Source organism: Salmo salar, chromosome 25 (assembly GCF_965601325.2).
Source record: "Salmo salar chromosome 25, fSalSal1, whole genome shotgun sequence".
NCBI classification, from domain to species: domain Eukaryota; kingdom Metazoa; phylum Chordata; class Actinopteri; order Salmoniformes; family Salmonidae; genus Salmo; species Salmo salar.
This window is the reverse complement of record NC_138315.1, coordinates 40,688,655-40,706,509: the sequence shown is the minus strand read 5'-3', so window position 1 is coordinate 40,706,509 and position 17,855 is coordinate 40,688,655.

Genomic DNA, 17,855 nt, shown 5'->3' with positions numbered 1-17,855 from the left:
CGATCCCGCAGCTGAATCAACTTTAGGAGACGGTCCTGGCGCATGCTGGACTTTCTTGGGTGCCCTGAAGCCTTCTTCACAACAATTGAACCGCTCTCCTTGAAGTTCTTGACGATCCGATAAATGGTTGATTTAGGTGCAATCTTACTAGGAGCAATATCCTTGCCTGTGAAGCCCTTTTTGTGCAAAGCACGTGTTTCCTTGCAGGTAACCATGATTGACAGAGGAAGAACAATGATTCCAAGCACCTTTTGAAGCTTCCAGTCTGTTATTCGAACTCAATCAGCATGACAGAGTGATCTCCAGTCTTTTTCTTGTCAACACTCACACCTGTGTTAACGAGAGAATCACTGACATGATGTCAGCTGGTCCTTTTGTGGCAGGGCTGAAATGCAGTGGAAATGTTTTTGTGGGATTCAGTTAATTTGCATGGCAAAGAGGGACTTTACAATTCATCTGATCACTCTTCATAACATTCTGGAGTATATGCAAATTGCCATCATACAAACTGAGGCAGCGGACTTTGTGAAAATTAATATTTATGTCATTCTCAAAACTTTTGGCCATGACTGTACATTCTGCTGGTGCAGACTTTGTACATTCAGGGCACGTGCTGAGCTTTATTGCCTGTGACAGGTTGAATGCCACTACTGGTTTTATACACATTGGGCTCTCTTTTAAATAATATGGATGTGTTTACACAGTACAACTCTGTAGCTTATACCCAGATTAGTCTGCAGACTCCAAATCAGAATTGAAGCCAATCAGACTGTTCTGCGTGATCATTCAGTCACTGTTGGTCTCCTCTAGTTTATCATCACTGACCTCACAACTCCTGACTCTGGTGTCGAGTTGGGTAAATAAATCACAGTGTATAGAAGACCATACCTCAGTTACATTTTAGTAAAAAAAAAAATAAACATGACTACTTACACAACGACTTAAAGACGTGGTCCGGAACTTTGGCGACTACTAAGTATTTTTTAAATCTCCCGCTTTGGGCTGGATGTGTTAATGTGTTGTTCATTTCATGCATAATTTATGGGCAGAATGACTGTTTTACCTCAATTAGCCACGAAAGCTCCAGTTAGAAAGCTTTCTGGAAGCTGTGCCAATTTCCCTCCATTTTCCCACACTTTGGCCAGCATCCCAGCAATTCGAGTTCTAGCCAATGAGCTTCAGCCCCTCGCCATTTGAGTGACAGCTAGCAAGATGCACAAACAGCAGAATGAGAGAGAGCAATGAGGTGGTGCACATATGTGACGTAGTACGCAATTTTCGGGGACCACTTTTGGCTCATGGGTGCTACTTTCAGAAGTACTGGCTCAAAAGTATCCAAAAGTATTGGAGAATCTATTTAATTAAAGATTCATTTTAGGCAAAAATGGGGGAAAAGGGGCGGATCCTTAACATGTTTTAATGTATCACAGTGGCTAGGTTATATTTGATCTGTATCTGTGTTAATGTATCATAGTGGCTAGGTTATATTTGATCTGTCTCACCCTGTGTTAATGTATCATAGTGGCTAGGTTATATTTGATCTGTCTCTGTGTTAATGTATCATAGTGGCTAGGTTATATTTGATCTGTATCTGTGTTAATGTATCATAGTGGCTAGGTTATATTTGATCTGTCTCTGTGTTAATGTATCATAGTGGCTAGGTTATATTTGATCTGTATCTGTGTTAATGTATCATAGTGGCTAGGTTATATTTGATCTGTCTCACCCTGTGTTAATGTATCATAGTGGCTAGGTTATATTTGATCTGTATCTGTGTTAATGTATCATAGTGGCTAGGTTATATTTGATCTGTATCTGTGTTAATGTATCATAGTGGCTAGGTTATATTTGATCTGTCTCTGTGTTAATGTATCATAGTGGCTAGGTTATATTTGATCTGTATCTGTGTTAATGTATCACAGTGGCTAGGTTATATTTGATCTGTCTCACCCTGTGTTAATGTATCATAGTGGCTAGGTTATATTTGATCTGTCTCACCCTGTGTTAATGTATCACAGTGGCTAGGTTATATTTGATCTGTATCTGTGTTAATGTATCATAGTGGCGAGGTTATATTTGATCTGTCTCTGTGTTAATGTATCATAGTGGCTAGGTTATATTTGATCTGTCTCTGTGTTAATGTATCATAGTGGCTAGGTTATATTTGATCTGTCTCTGTGTTAATGTATCACAGTGGCTAGGTTATATTTGATCTGTATCTGTGTTAATGTATCATAGTGGCTAGGTTATATTTGATCTGTCTCACCCTGTGTTAATGTATCATAGTGGCTAGGTTATATTTGATCTGTATCTGTGTTAATGTATCATAGCGGCTAGGTTATATTTGATCTGTCTCTGTGTTAATGTATCATAGTGGCTAGGTTATATTTGATCTGTATCTGTGTTAATATATTACAGTGGCTAGGTTATATTTGATCTGTCTCACCCTGTGTTAATGTATCATAGTGGCTAGGTTATATTTGATCTGTCTCACCCTGTGTTAATGTATCACAGTGGCTAGGTTATATTTGATCTGTCTCACCCTGTGTTAATGTATCATAGTGGCTAGGTTATATTTGATCTGTATCTGTGTTAATGTATCACAGTGGCTAGGTTATATTTGATCTGTCTCACCCTGTGTTAATGTATCACAGTGGCTAGGTTATATTTGATCTGTATCTGTGTTAATGTATCATAGTGGCTAGGTTATATTTGATCTGTCTCTGTGTTAATGTATCACAGTGGCTAGGTTATATTTGATCTGTCTCACCCTGTGTTAATGTATCATAGTGGCTAGGTTATATTTGATCTGTCTCACCCTGTGTTAATGTATCACAGTGGCTAGGTTATATTTGATCTGTCTCACCCTGTGTTAATGTATCACAGTGGCTAGGTTATATTTGATCTGTCTCACCCTGTGTTAATGTATCACAGTGGCTAGGTTATATTTGATCTGTCTCCGTGTTAATGTATCATAGTGGCTAGGTTATATTTGATCTGTATCTGTGTTAATGTATGATAGTGGCTAGGTTATATTTGATCTGTATCTGTGTTAATGTATCATAGTGGCTAGGTTATATTTGATCTGTATCTGTGTTAATGTATCATAGTGGCTAGGTTATATTTGATCTGTATCTGTGTTAATGTATCATAGTGGCGAGGTTATATTCGATCTGTATCTGTGTTAATGTATCATAGTGGCTAGGTTATATTTCATCTGTCTTACCCTGTGTTAATGTATCATAGTGGCTAGGTTATATTTGATCTGTATCTGTGTTAATGTATCACAGTGGCTAGGTTATATTTGATCTGTCTCACCCTGTGTTAATGTATCATAGTGGCTAGGTTATATTTGATCTGTCTCTGTGTTAATGTATCACAGTGGCTAGGTAATATTTGATCTGTCTCTGTGTTAATGTATCATAGTGGCTAGGTTATATTTGATCTGTCTCTGTGTTAATGTATCATAGTGGCTAGGTTATATTTGATCTGTATCTGTGTTAATGTATCATAGTGGCTAGGTTATATTTGATCTGTATCTGTGTTAATGTATCATAGTGGCTAGGTTATATTTGATCTGTCTCTGTGTTAATGTATCACAGTGGCTAGGCTATATTTGATCTGTCTCACCCTGTGTTAATGTATCATAGTGGCTAGGTTATATTTGATCTGTATCTGTGTTAATGTATCATAGTGGCTAGGTTATATTTCATCTGTCTCTGTGTTAATGTATCATAGTGGCTAGGTTATATTTGATCTGTATCTGTGTTAATGTATCATAGTGGCTAGGTTATATTTGATCTGTCTCACCCTGTGTTAATGTATCACAGTGGCTAGGTTATATTTTATCTGTCTTACCCTGTGTTAATGTATCATAGTGGCTAGGTTATATTTGATCTGTATCTGTGTTAATGTATCATAGTGGCTAGGTTATATTTGATCTGTATCTGTGTTAACGTATCATAGTGGCTAGGTTATTTTTGATCTGTATCTGTGTTAATGTATCATAGTGGCTAGGTTATATTTGATCTGTCTCTGTGTTAATGTATCACAGTGGCTAGGTTATATTTGATCTGTCTCACCCTGTGTTAATGTATCATAGTGGCTAGGTTATATTTGATCTGTCTCACCCTGTGTTAATGTATCACAGTGGCTAGGTTATATTTGATCTGTCTCACCCTGTGTTAATGTATCACAGTGGCTAGGTTATATTTGATCTGTCTCACCCTGTGTTAATGTATCACAGTGGCTAGGTTATATTTGATCTGTCTCACCCTGTGTTAATGTATCACAGTGGCTAGGTTATATTTGATCTGTCTCCGTGTTAATGTATCATAGTGGCTAGGTTATATTTGATCTGTATCTGTGTTAATGTATGATAGTGGCTAGGTTATATTTGATCTGTATCTGTGTTAATGTATCATAGTGGCTAGGTTATATTTGATCTGTATCTGTGTTAATGTATCATAGTGGCTAGGTTATATTTGATCTGTATCTGTGTTAATGTATCATAGTGGCGAGGTTATATTCGATCTGTATCTGTGTTAATGTATCATAGTGGCTAGGTTATATTTCATCTGTCTTACCCTGTGTTAATGTATCATAGTGGCTAGGTTATATTTGATCTGTATCTGTGTTAATGTATCACAGTGGCTAGGTTATATTTGATCTGTCTCACCCTGTGTTAATGTATCATAGTGGCTAGGTTATATTTGATCTGTCTCTGTGTTAATGTATCACAGTGGCTAGGTAATATTTGATCTGTCTCTGTGTTAATGTATCATAGTGGCTAGGTTATATTTGATCTGTCTCTGTGTTAATGTATCATAGTGGCTAGGTTATATTTGATCTGTATCTGTGTTAATGTATCATAGTGGCTAGGTTATATTTGATCTGTATCTGTGTTAATGTATCATAGTGGCTAGGTTATATTTGATCTGTCTCTGTGTTAATGTATCACAGTGGCTAGGCTATATTTGATCTGTCTCACCCTGTGTTAATGTATCATAGTGGCTAGGTTATATTTGATCTGTATCTGTGTTAATGTATCATAGTGGCTAGGTTATATTTCATCTGTCTCTGTGTTAATGTATCATAGTGGCTAGGTTATATTTGATCTGTATCTGTGTTAATGTATCATAGTGGCTAGGTTATATTTGATCTGTCTCACCCTGTGTTAATGTATCACAGTGGCTAGGTTATATTTTATCTGTCTTACCCTGTGTTAATGTATCATAGTGGCTAGGTTATATTTGATCTGTATCTGTGTTAATGTATCATAGTGGCTAGGTTATATTTGATCTGTATCTGTGTTAACGTATCATAGTGGCTAGGTTATTTTTGATCTGTATCTGTGTTAATGTATCATAGTGGCTAGGTTATATTTGATCTGTCTCTGTGTTAATGTATCACAGTGGCTAGGTTATATTTGATCTGTCTCACCCTGTGTTAATGTATCATAGTGGCTAGGTTATATTTGATCTGTCTCACCCTGTGTTAATGTATCACAGTGGCTAGGTTATATTTGATCTGTCTCACCCTGTGTTAATGTATCACAGTGGCTAGGTTATATTTGATCTGTCTCACCCTGTGTTAATGTATCACAGTGGCTAGGTTATATTTGATCTGTCTCCGTGTTAATGTATCATAGTGGCTAGGTTATATTTGATCTGTATCTGTGTTAATGTATCATAGTGGCTAGGTTATATTTGATCTGTATCTGTGTTAATGTATCATAGTGGCTAGGTTATATTTGATCTGTATCTGTGTTAATGTATCATAGTGGCTAGGTTATATTTGATCTGTATCTGTGTTAATGTATCATAGTTGCGAGGTTATATTTGATCTGTATCTGTGTTAATGTATCATAGTGGCTAGGTTATATTTGATCTGTCTCTGTGTTAATGTATCACAGTGGCTAGGTTATATTTGATCTGTCTCACCCTGTGTTAATGTATCATAGTGGCTAGGTGATATTTGATCTGTATCTGTGTTAATGTATCATAGTGGCTAGGTTATATTTGATCTGTCTCTGTGTTAATGTATCATAGTGGCTAGGTTATATTTGATCTGTATCTGTGTTAATGTATCATAGTGGCTAGGTTATATTTGATCTGTCTCACCCTGTGTTAATGTATCACAGTGGCTAGGTTATATTTGATCTGTCTCACCCTGTGTTAATGTATCATAGTGGCTAGGTTATATTTGATCTGTATCTGTGTTAATGTATCACAGTGGCTGGGTTATATTTGATCTGTATCTGTGTTAATGTATCATAGTGGCTAGGTTATATTTGATCTGTATCTGTGTTAATGTATCATAGTGGCTAGGTTATATTTGATCTGTCTCACCCTGTGTTAATGTATAATAGTGGCTAGGTTATATTTGATCTGTCTCTGTGTTAATGTATCATAGTGGCTAGGTTATATTTGATCTGTATCTGTGTTAATGTATCATAGTGGCTAGGTTATATTTGATCTGTCTCTGTGTTAATGTATCATAGTGGCTAGGTTATATTTGATCTGTATCTGTGTTAATGTATCATAGTGGCTAGGTTATATTTGATCTGTATCTGTGTTAATGTATCATAGTGGCTAGGTTATATTTGATCTGTATCTGTGTTAATGTATCATAGTTGCGAGGTTATATTTGATCTGTATCTGTGTTAATGTATCATAGTGGCTAGGTTATATTTGATCTGTCTCTGTGTTAATGTATCACAGTGGCTAGGTTATATTTGATCTGTCTCACCCTGTGTTAATGTATCATAGTGGCTAGGTGATATTTGATCTGTATCTGTGTTAATGTATCATAGTGGCTAGGTTATATTTGATCTGTCTCTGTGTTAATGTATCATAGTGGCTAGGTTATATTTGATCTGTATCTGTGTTAATGTATCATAGTGGCTAGGTTATATTTGATCTGTCTCACCCTGTGTTAATGTATCACAGTGGCTAGGTTATATTTGATCTGTCTCACCCTGTGTTAATGTATCATAGTGGCTAGGTTATATTTGATCTGTATCTGTGTTAATGTATCACAGTGGCTGGGTTATATTTGATCTGTATCTGTGTTAATGTATCATAGTGGCTAGGTTATATTTGATCTGTATCTGTGTTAATGTATCATAGTGGCTAGGTTATATTTGATCTGTCTCACCCTGTGTTAATGTATAATAGTGGCTAGGTTATATTTGATCTGTCTCTGTGTTAATGTATCATAGTGGCTAGGTTATATTTGATCTGTATCTGTGTTAATGTATCATAGTGGCTAGGTTATATTTGATCTGTCTCTGTGTTAATGTATCATAGTGGCTAGGTTATATTTGATCTGTATCTGTGTTAATGTATCATAGTGGCTAGGTTATATTTGATCTGTATCTGTGTTAATGTATCATAGTGGCTAGGTTATATTTGATCTGTATCTGTGTTAATGTATCATAGTGGCTGGGTTATATTTGATCTGTCTCACCCTGTGTTAATGTATCATAGTGGCTAGGTTATATTTGATCTGTCTCACCCTGTGTTAATGTATCACAGTGGCTAGGTTATATTTGATCTGTATCTGTGTTAATGTATCATAGTGGCTAGGTTATATTTGATCTGTATCTGTGTTAATGTATCATAGTGGCTAGGTTATATTTGATCTGTATCTGTGTTAATGTATCATAGTTGCGAGGTTATATTCGATCTGTATCTGTGTTAATGTATCATAGTGGCTAGGTTATATTTCATCTGTCTTACCCTGTGTTAATGTATCATAGTGGCTAGGTTATATTTGATCTGTATCTGTGTTAATGTATCACAGTGGCTAGGTTATATTTGATCTCTCTCACCCTGTGTTAATGTATCATAGTGGCTAGGTTATATTTGATCTGTCTCTTTGTTAATGTATCACAGTGGCTAGGTTATATTTGATCTGTATCTGTGTTAATGTATCATAGTGGCTAGGTTATATTTGATCTGTATCTGTGTTAATGTATCATAGTGGCTAGGTTATATTTGATCTGTCTCTGTGTTAATGTATCACAGTGGCTAGGTTATATTTGATCTGTCTCACCCTGTGTTAATGTATCATAGTGGCTAGGTGATATTTGATCTGTATCTGTGTTAATGTATCATAGTGGCTAGGTTATATTTGATCTGTCTCTGTGTTAATGTATCATAGTGGCTAGGTTATATTTGATCTGTATCTGTGTTAATGTATCATAGTGGCTAGGTTATATTTGATCTGTCTCACCCTGTGTTAATGTATCACAGTAGCTAGGTTATATTTGATCTGTCTCACCCTGTGTTAATGTATCATAGTGGCTAGGTTATATTTGATCTGTATCTGTGTTAATGTATCACAGTGGCTGGGTTATATTTGATCTGTATCTGTGTTAATGTATCATAGTGGCTAGGTTATATTTGATCTGTCTCTGTGTTAATGTATCACAGTGGCTAGGTTATATTTGATCTGTCTCACCCTGTGTTAATGTATCATAGTGGCTAGGTGATATTTGATCTGTATCTGTGTTAATGTATCATAGTGGCTAGGTTATATTTGATCTGTATCTGTGTTAATGTATCATAGTGGCTAGGTTATATTTGATCTGTATCTGTGTTAATGTATCATAGTGGCTAGGTTATATTTGATCTGTATCTGTGTTAATGTACCATAGTGGCTAGGTTATATTTGATCTGTATCTGTGTTAATGTATCATAGTGGCTAGGTTATATTTGATCTGTATCTGTGTTAATGTATCATAGTGGCTAGGTTATATTTGATCTGTATCTGTGTTAATGTATCATAGTTGCGAGGTTATATTCGATCTGTATCTGTGTTAATGTATCATAGTGGCTAGGTTATATTTCATCTGTCTTACCCTGTGTTAATGTATCATAGTGGCTAGGTTATATTTGATCTGTATCTGTGTTAATGTATCACAGTGGCTAGGTTATATTTGATCTCTCTCACCCTGTGTTAATGTATCATAGTGGCTAGGTTATATTTGATCTGTCTCTTTGTTAATGTATCACAGTGGCTAGGTTATATTTGATCTGTATCTGTGTTAATGTATCATAGTGGCTAGGTTATATTTGATCTGTATCTGTGTTAATGTATCATAGTGGCTAGGTTATATTTGATCTGTCTCTGTGTTAATGTATCACAGTGGCTAGGTTATATTTGATCTGTCTCACCCTGTGTTAATGTATCATAGTGGCTAGGTGATATTTGATCTGTATCTGTGTTAATGTATCATAGTGGCTAGGTTATATTTGATCTGTCTCTGTGTTAATGTATCATAGTGGCTAGGTTATATTTGATCTGTATCTGTGTTAATGTATCATAGTGGCTAGGTTATATTTGATCTGTCTCACCCTGTGTTAATGTATCACAGTGGCTAGGTTATATTTGATCTGTCTCACCCTGTGTTAATGTATCATAGTGGCTAGGTTATATTTGATCTGTATCTGTGTTAATGTATCACAGTGGCTGGGTTATATTTGATCTGTATCTGTGTTAATGTATCATAGTGGCTAGGTTATATTTGATCTGTATCTGTGTTAATGTATCATAGTGGCTAGGTTATATTTGATCTGTCTCACCCTGTGTTAATGTATCATAGTGGCTAGGTTATATTTGATCTGTCTCACCCTGTGTTAATGTATCACAGTGGCTAGGTTATATTTGATCTGTATCTGTGTTAATGTATCACAGTGGCTAGGTTATATTTGATCTGTCTCTGTGTTAATGTATCACAGTGGCTAGGCTATATTTGATCTGTCTCACCCTGTGTTAATGTATCATAGTGGCTAGGTTATATTTGATCTGTATCTGTGTTAATGTATCACAGTGGCTGGGTTATATTTGATCTGTATCTCTGTTAATGTATCATAGTGGCTAGGTTATATTTGATCTGTATCTGTGTTAATGTATCATAGTGGCTAGGTTATATTTGATCTGTCTCACCCTTTGTTAATGTATCATAGTGGCTAGGTTATATTTGATCTGTCTCTGTGTTAATGTATCATAGTCGCTAGGTTATATTTGATCTGTATCTGTGTTAATGTATCATAGTGGCTAGGTTATATTTGATCTGTCTCTGTGTTAATGTATCATAGTCGCTAGGTTATATTTGATCTCTATCTGTGTTAATGTATCATAGTGGCTAGGTTATATTTGATCTGTCTCACCCTTTGTTAATGTATCATAGTGGCTAGGTTATATTTGATCTGTCTCACCCTGTGTTAATGTATCATAGTGGCTAGGTTATATTTGATCTGTATCTGTGTTAATGTATCATAGTAGCTAGGTTATATTTGATCTGTCTCACCCTGTGTTAATGTATCATAGTGGCTAGGTTATATTTGATCTGTCTCTGTGTTAATGTATCATAGTGGCTAGGTTATATTTGATCTGTCTCACCCTGTGTTAATGTATCATAGTGGCTAGGTTATATTTGATCTGTCTCTGTGTTAATGTATCATAGTGGCTAGGTTATATTTGATCTGTATCTGTGTTAATGTATCATAGTGGCTAGGTTATATTTGATCTGTCTCTGTGTTAATGTATCACAGTGGCTAGGTTATATTTGATCTGTATCTGTGTTAATGTATCATAGTGGCTAGGTTATATTTGATCTGTCTCTGTGTTAATGTATCATAGTGGCTAGGTTATATTTGATCTGTATCTGTGTTAATGTATCACAGTGGCTAGGTTATATTTTATCTGTCTTACCCTGTGTTAATGTATCATAGTGGCTAGGTTATATTTGATCTGTATCTGTGTTAATGTATCATAGTGGCTAGGTTATATTTGATCTGTATCTGTGTTAATGTATCATAGTGGCTAGGTTATATTTGATCTGTCTCTGTGTTAATGTATCACAGTGGCTAGGTTATATTTGATCTGTCTCACCCTGTGTTAATGTATCATAGTGGCTAGGTTATATTTGATCTGTCTCACCCTGTGTTAATGTATCACAGTGGCTAGGTTATATTTGATCTGTCTCACCCTGTGTTAATGTATCACAGTGGCTAGGTTATATTTGATCTGTCTCACCCTGTGTTAATGTATCACAGTGGCTAGGTTATATTTGATCTGTCTCCGTGTTAATGTATCATAGTGGCTAGGTTATATTTGATCTGTATCTGTGTTAATGTATCATAGTTGCTAGGTTATATTTAATCTGTATCTGTGTTAATGTATCATAGTGGCTAGGTTATATTTGATCTGTATCTGTGTTAATGTATCATAGTGGCGAGGTTATATTCGATCTGTATCTGTCTTAATGTATCATAGTGGCTAGGTTATATTTGATCTGTATCTGTGTGAATGTATCATAGTGGCTGGGTTATATTTGATCTGTCTCACCCTGTGTTAATGTATCATAGTGGCTAGGTTATATTTCATCTGTATCTGTGTTAATGTACCACAGTGGCTAGGTTATATTTGATCTGTCTCTGTGTTAATGTATCACAGTGGCTAGGTTATATTTGATCTGTATCTGTGTTAATGTATCATAGTGGCTAGGTTATATTTGATCTGTATCTGTGTTAATGTATCATAGTGGCTAGGTTATATTTGATCTGTCTCTGTGTTAATGTATCACAGTGGCTAGGTTATATTTGATCTGTCTCACCCTGTGTTAATGTATCATAGTGGCTAGGTGATATTTGATCTGTATCTGTGTTAATGTATCATAGTGGCTAGGTTATATTTGATCTGTCTCTGTGTTAATGTATCATAGTGGCTAGGTTATATTTGATCTGTATCTGTGTTAATGTATCATAGTGGCTAGGTTATATTTGATCTGTCTCACCCTGTGTTAATGTATCACAGTGGCTAGGTTATATTTGATCTGTCTCACCCTGTGTTAATGTATCATAGTGGCTAGGTTATATTTGATCTGTATCTGTGTTAATGTATCACAGTGGCTGGGTTATATTTGATCTGTATCTGTGTTAATGTATCATAGTGGCTAGGTTATATTTGATCTGTATCTGTGTTAATGTATCATAGTGGCTAGGTTATATTTGATCTGTCTCACCCTGTGTTAATGTATCATAGTGGCTAGGTTATATTTGATCTGTCTCACCCTGTGTTAATGTATCACAGTGGCTAGGTTATATTTGATCTGTATCTGTGTTAATGTATCACAGTGGCTAGGTTATATTTGATCTGTCTCTGTGTTAATGTATCACAGTGGCTAGGCTATATTTGATCTGTCTCACCCTGTGTTAATGTATCATAGTGGCTAGGTTATATTTGATCTGTATCTGTGTTAATGTATCACAGTGGCTGGGTTATATTTGATCTGTATCTCTGTTAATGTATCATAGTGGCTAGGTTATATTTGATCTGTATCTGTGTTAATGTATCATAGTGGCTAGGTTATATTTGATCTGTCTCACCCTTTGTTAATGTATCATAGTGGCTAGGTTATATTTGATCTGTCTCTGTGTTAATGTATCATAGTCGCTAGGTTATATTTGATCTGTATCTGTGTTAATGTATCATAGTGGCTAGGTTATATTTGATCTGTCTCTGTGTTAATGTATCATAGTCGCTAGGTTATATTTGATCTCTATCTGTGTTAATGTATCATAGTGGCTAGGTTATATTTGATCTGTCTCACCCTTTGTTAATGTATCATAGTGGCTAGGTTATATTTGATCTGTCTCACCCTGTGTTAATGTATCATAGTGGCTAGGTTATATTTGATCTGTATCTGTGTTAATGTATCATAGTAGCTAGGTTATATTTGATCTGTCTCACCCTGTGTTAATGTATCATAGTGGCTAGGTTATATTTGATCTGTCTCTGTGTTAATGTATCATAGTGGCTAGGTTATATTTGATCTGTCTCACCCTGTGTTAATGTATCATAGTGGCTAGGTTATATTTGATCTGTCTCTGTGTTAATGTATCATAGTGGCTAGGTTATATTTGATCTGTATCTGTGTTAATGTATCATAGTGGCTAGGTTATATTTGATCTGTCTCTGTGTTAATGTATCACAGTGGCTAGGTTATATTTGATCTGTATCTGTGTTAATGTATCATAGTGGCTAGGTTATATTTGATCTGTCTCTGTGTTAATGTATCATAGTGGCTAGGTTATATTTGATCTGTATCTGTGTTAATGTATCACAGTGGCTAGGTTATATTTTATCTGTCTTACCCTGTGTTAATGTATCATAGTGGCTAGGTTATATTTGATCTGTATCTGTGTTAATGTATCATAGTGGCTAGGTTATATTTGATCTGTATCTGTGTTAATGTATCATAGTGGCTAGGTTATATTTGATCTGTCTCTGTGTTAATGTATCACAGTGGCTAGGTTATATTTGATCTGTCTCACCCTGTGTTAATGTATCATAGTGGCTAGGTTATATTTGATCTGTCTCACCCTGTGTTAATGTATCACAGTGGCTAGGTTATATTTGATCTGTCTCACCCTGTGTTAATGTATCACAGTGGCTAGGTTATATTTGATCTGTCTCACCCTGTGTTAATGTATCACAGTGGCTAGGTTATATTTGATCTGTCTCCGTGTTAATGTATCATAGTGGCTAGGTTATATTTGATCTGTATCTGTGTTAATGTATCATAGTTGCTAGGTTATATTTAATCTGTATCTGTGTTAATGTATCATAGTGGCTAGGTTATATTTGATCTGTATCTGTGTTAATGTATCATAGTGGCGAGGTTATATTCGATCTGTATCTGTCTTAATGTATCATAGTGGCTAGGTTATATTTGATCTGTATCTGTGTGAATGTATCATAGTGGCTGGGTTATATTTGATCTGTCTCACCCTGTGTTAATGTATCATAGTGGCTAGGTTATATTTCATCTGTATCTGTGTTAATGTACCACAGTGGCTAGGTTATATTTGATCTGTCTCTGTGTTAATGTATCATAGTGGCTAGGTTATATTTGATCTGTATCTGTGTTAATGTATCATAGTGGCTAGGTTATATTTGATCTGTATCTGTGTTAATGTATCATAGTGGCTAGGTTATATTTGATCTGTATCTGTGTTAATGTATCATAGTGGCTGGGTTATATTTGATCTGTCTCACCCTGTGTTAATGTATCATAGTGGCTAGGTTATATTTGATCTGTCTCACCCTGTGTTAATGTATCACAGTGGCTAGGTTATATTTGATCTGTATCTGTGTTAATGTATCACAGTGGCTAGGTTATATTTGATCTGTATCTGTGTTAATGTATCATAGTGGCTAGGTTATATTTGATCTGTCTCTGTGTTAATGTATCTGTTACGCACGCCTCTAGAAAGAGGGAACGCAACACCCTGCTACAACTCAACTCTCCTTGTTGTGAATAAGGTAGGAAAATGTAGGTGTGAACAAGTATGACGAATAGGCAGAGAATAACGTTAACAGGGAATTTATTCCTTCACGTGATAAGGTTTGGGAAAAAGGGGCTGGACGGAACCAAAGCAAAGAAAGTAAATATCAAAGCCCCCTCTCCTACCTTACCTGACTACCCACTACTTACCTATCTAGCACCACCTGGTGCACTAACCAAAATACAGGGGTTGGTCCGCCCAGGTCTTTCCTAGTGTGCATAGACAGCAAACTACTACGGGTATATGTATGCCCGCGGGCCTCTTGCCTAAACACTCCCTAGGTGCCTTCCCCTTCCCCCCTGGGAACAAATGAAACAGAATTACACAAATGTAAGTCAATAATCAAAACACTGCATCCTATTGACACACACAACCAATCAGCTCCCTCAGCAACAACGGACACAGTACATACCAAAATTCTTGGAAACAACCAACATGTTATAACCCTCAGCCATTAGCCTTGTCTCTCAGCAATCATCTCCCTTCTGAGCAACAGAACTGGGGCTTATATAGCTTCAGAAGAAGTTAGTAATTGGAGACAGCTGCGTCCTGATGGGGGGGCGGGGTCAGCTCTCCAAACAATCAATGTTGATTGACCAATCAGCTGCTCGTTGAGAACTTCAGGAATCCATCTCCTGAAATACATACATGATAATACACAAACCACAACAGAAACTGGGGAACGTAACACGCCCAACACAAAAAATGCAAACATACAGTTTGCAATAACAAAAATCAACGCTTCCCCAGTTACTAAACCCGTGATAGAGCGTCGGCAACCACATTTGCCGAGCCCTTCACATAGGCTATCTGTACATTATATCCTTGTACAATCAGAGCCCACCGCATAAGGCGGCGGTTCTGATTGTACATTTGCTTTAAGAACACCAAAGGATTATGGTCCGTGAAGACCATTACAGGCAAGGCACTGGAACCCACATATACCTCAAAGAACTGTAATGCTAGCAATAAAGCCAGCGTTTCCTGTTCAATTGTGGAGTACCTTGACTGACACGAGTTGAACTTACGGGAGAAGAAACTGACGGGTCGATCCACTCCATCTTCATCTTCCTGCAAGAGAACCGCACCCACCCCCACTATACTAGCGTCTACCTCCAACTTAAAAGGTTTGTCAAAGTTGGGGGCGGCAAGCACTGGGGCACTACAAAGTAGCGCTTTAGCGGACTCAAAAGCATAGTTACAGTCCTGGGACCACTTAAATGGTACCTTCGGACTAAGCAGAGATGAAAGGGGAGCTACTACCGTCGAGAAATTCTTACAGAAAGTACGATAGTAACCTACCATCCCCAGGAATCTGCGCAACTGGCGGCGAGTCGTGGGAGCAGGAAAAGCAACAATTGCTTCCACTTTGCCAGTTACTGGGCGCACTTGACCTCGTCCCACTTGTTTCCCTAAGTAAGTCACTGTAGCCTTCCCAAACTCACACTTGGCCAAATTGAGGGTTAAAGAAGCATTCGCCAACCGCTGAAACACACTTTTCAAGGTGGCGAAATGATCAGACCAAGTAGACGAATGTATTACCACATCGTCAAGATAAGCAGTACAATTTGGTACATCGGCAAAAACAATGTTAACTAACCGCTGAAAAGTAGCAGGTGCATTACACATTCCAAAGGGCATCACAGAATATTGTACGAAGTTATCTGGCGTAACGAAAGCCGAGGTGTCAGAAGCTCGAGAGGTCAAAGGCACCTGCCAATAACCTTTTAGCAAATCTAATTTACTAACGTAAGCAGCAGAGCCAATTCTATCAATGCAGTCATCTAAGCGAGGTAGAGGAAAAGAATCAAACTTTGTAACGGCATTTACTCGACGATAGTCCGTACATAAGCGAGACGTACCGTCAGGCTTAGGAACAAGAATACACGGGGTACTCCAGGAGCTGTTACGGGTTTTGCCATGTCATTCTGTAATAAATAAGCTACCTCACTTTTCATTACCTCCCTTTTCTTTGCATTAACCCGGTACGGATGCTGACTTATAGGAACAGCGTCCCCCACATCCACGTCATGTTCCAAGATGGACGTGCGACTTGGAACATCCTGAAACACAGTGAGAAAACTGTTTATCAATAAGACAAGATCCTTAGTTTGGTCTTTATCCAAATGTTCCATTTGAGATGGTAACTTTTTCAGCATCTCTGAATTACATAAGCGTTCACACTGCTGTAACGTATGGCGTAACTCCAACCCATCCTCCTTATCCTCCTCTAGATACCAGCCAGGCTTCAGCACCACCGCAGCCACACTGGAAACGGCGGGCTGGACAGGCTTTCTTGAGGAGCTGTTGGGAGAATCACGCATATAATATGCTTTCAGCATGTTAACATGACACATTCGGGAAGAACGCCTCCGATCTGGGGTCTTTATCACATAATTGGTGTCACTGAGTTTCTTTTCCACAAGATATGGTCCAGAAAAACGTGCTGACAGAGATGAGCCAGGGATTGGCAACAAAACTAAAACTTGATCACCTGGTGCAAAAGAACGGCCAACAGCCTTTTTGTCATAATGCAACTTCATGCGTTTTTGAGTAGAGGAGAGAGACTTTTGGCCTAATGCACCTGCAGCGTGCAGTCTCTCCCGCATCTTACTGACATAATCCAACACATTTTTAGGGGCGCTACTGGGTGTAGGAGATAAGATATGCTCCTTCAAAACCTTTAGCGGACCCCGTGGGGTGTGTCCAAACACAAGGTCAGCAGGGCTGAACCCTAAGGACTCTTGTATTGTTTCCCTAATAGCAAATAAGACAAAGGGCACCCCCTCATCCCAATCAGTACTGGTATCCATGCAATACTTGCGTAGCATTGCCTTCAGCGTCTGATGCCAGCGTTCGAGAGCCCCTTGACTCTCTGGATGATACGGACTGGAGACCTGATGGGAAATACACAGCGTCTTTAACACACTAGAGAACAGCTTTGACATAAAGTTGGATCCCTGGTCAGTTTGGATTACTTTAGGGAGTCCAAACGTAGAGAAGAACTTCACTAATGCCTTCACCACAGTCTTAGCCGTTATTGTCCGTAGAGGAATAGCCTCTGGGTATCGAGTAGCACTGCACATTATTGTTAGTAAGAACTGGTTACCTGACCTGGTTTTCGGCAATGGACCTACACAATCAATTATCATTTTTTTAAACGGTTCCCCCACCACAGGAATCGGGCAGAGCGGCGCACGTGGAACTGTTTGATTCGCTTTCCCAGTGAGTTGACATACGTGGCATGTCTTACAGAATTGGACAACGTCAGACTTCAAACCTGGCCAAAAAAAATGTCGAAGGACTCGGTTATAAGTCTTCGTGATCCCTAAGTGTCCGGACCACGCCTGGTCATGGGCGAGTGACAGCACCTGCTGTCGGAATGGTGTAGGAACAACCACTTGACACACTTCACTCCAGTCACTAACGGTGTCATGAGCTGCCCATTTACGCATCAAAACTCCTGCTTCCATAAAGTAGGCAGTCTCTTTAGTT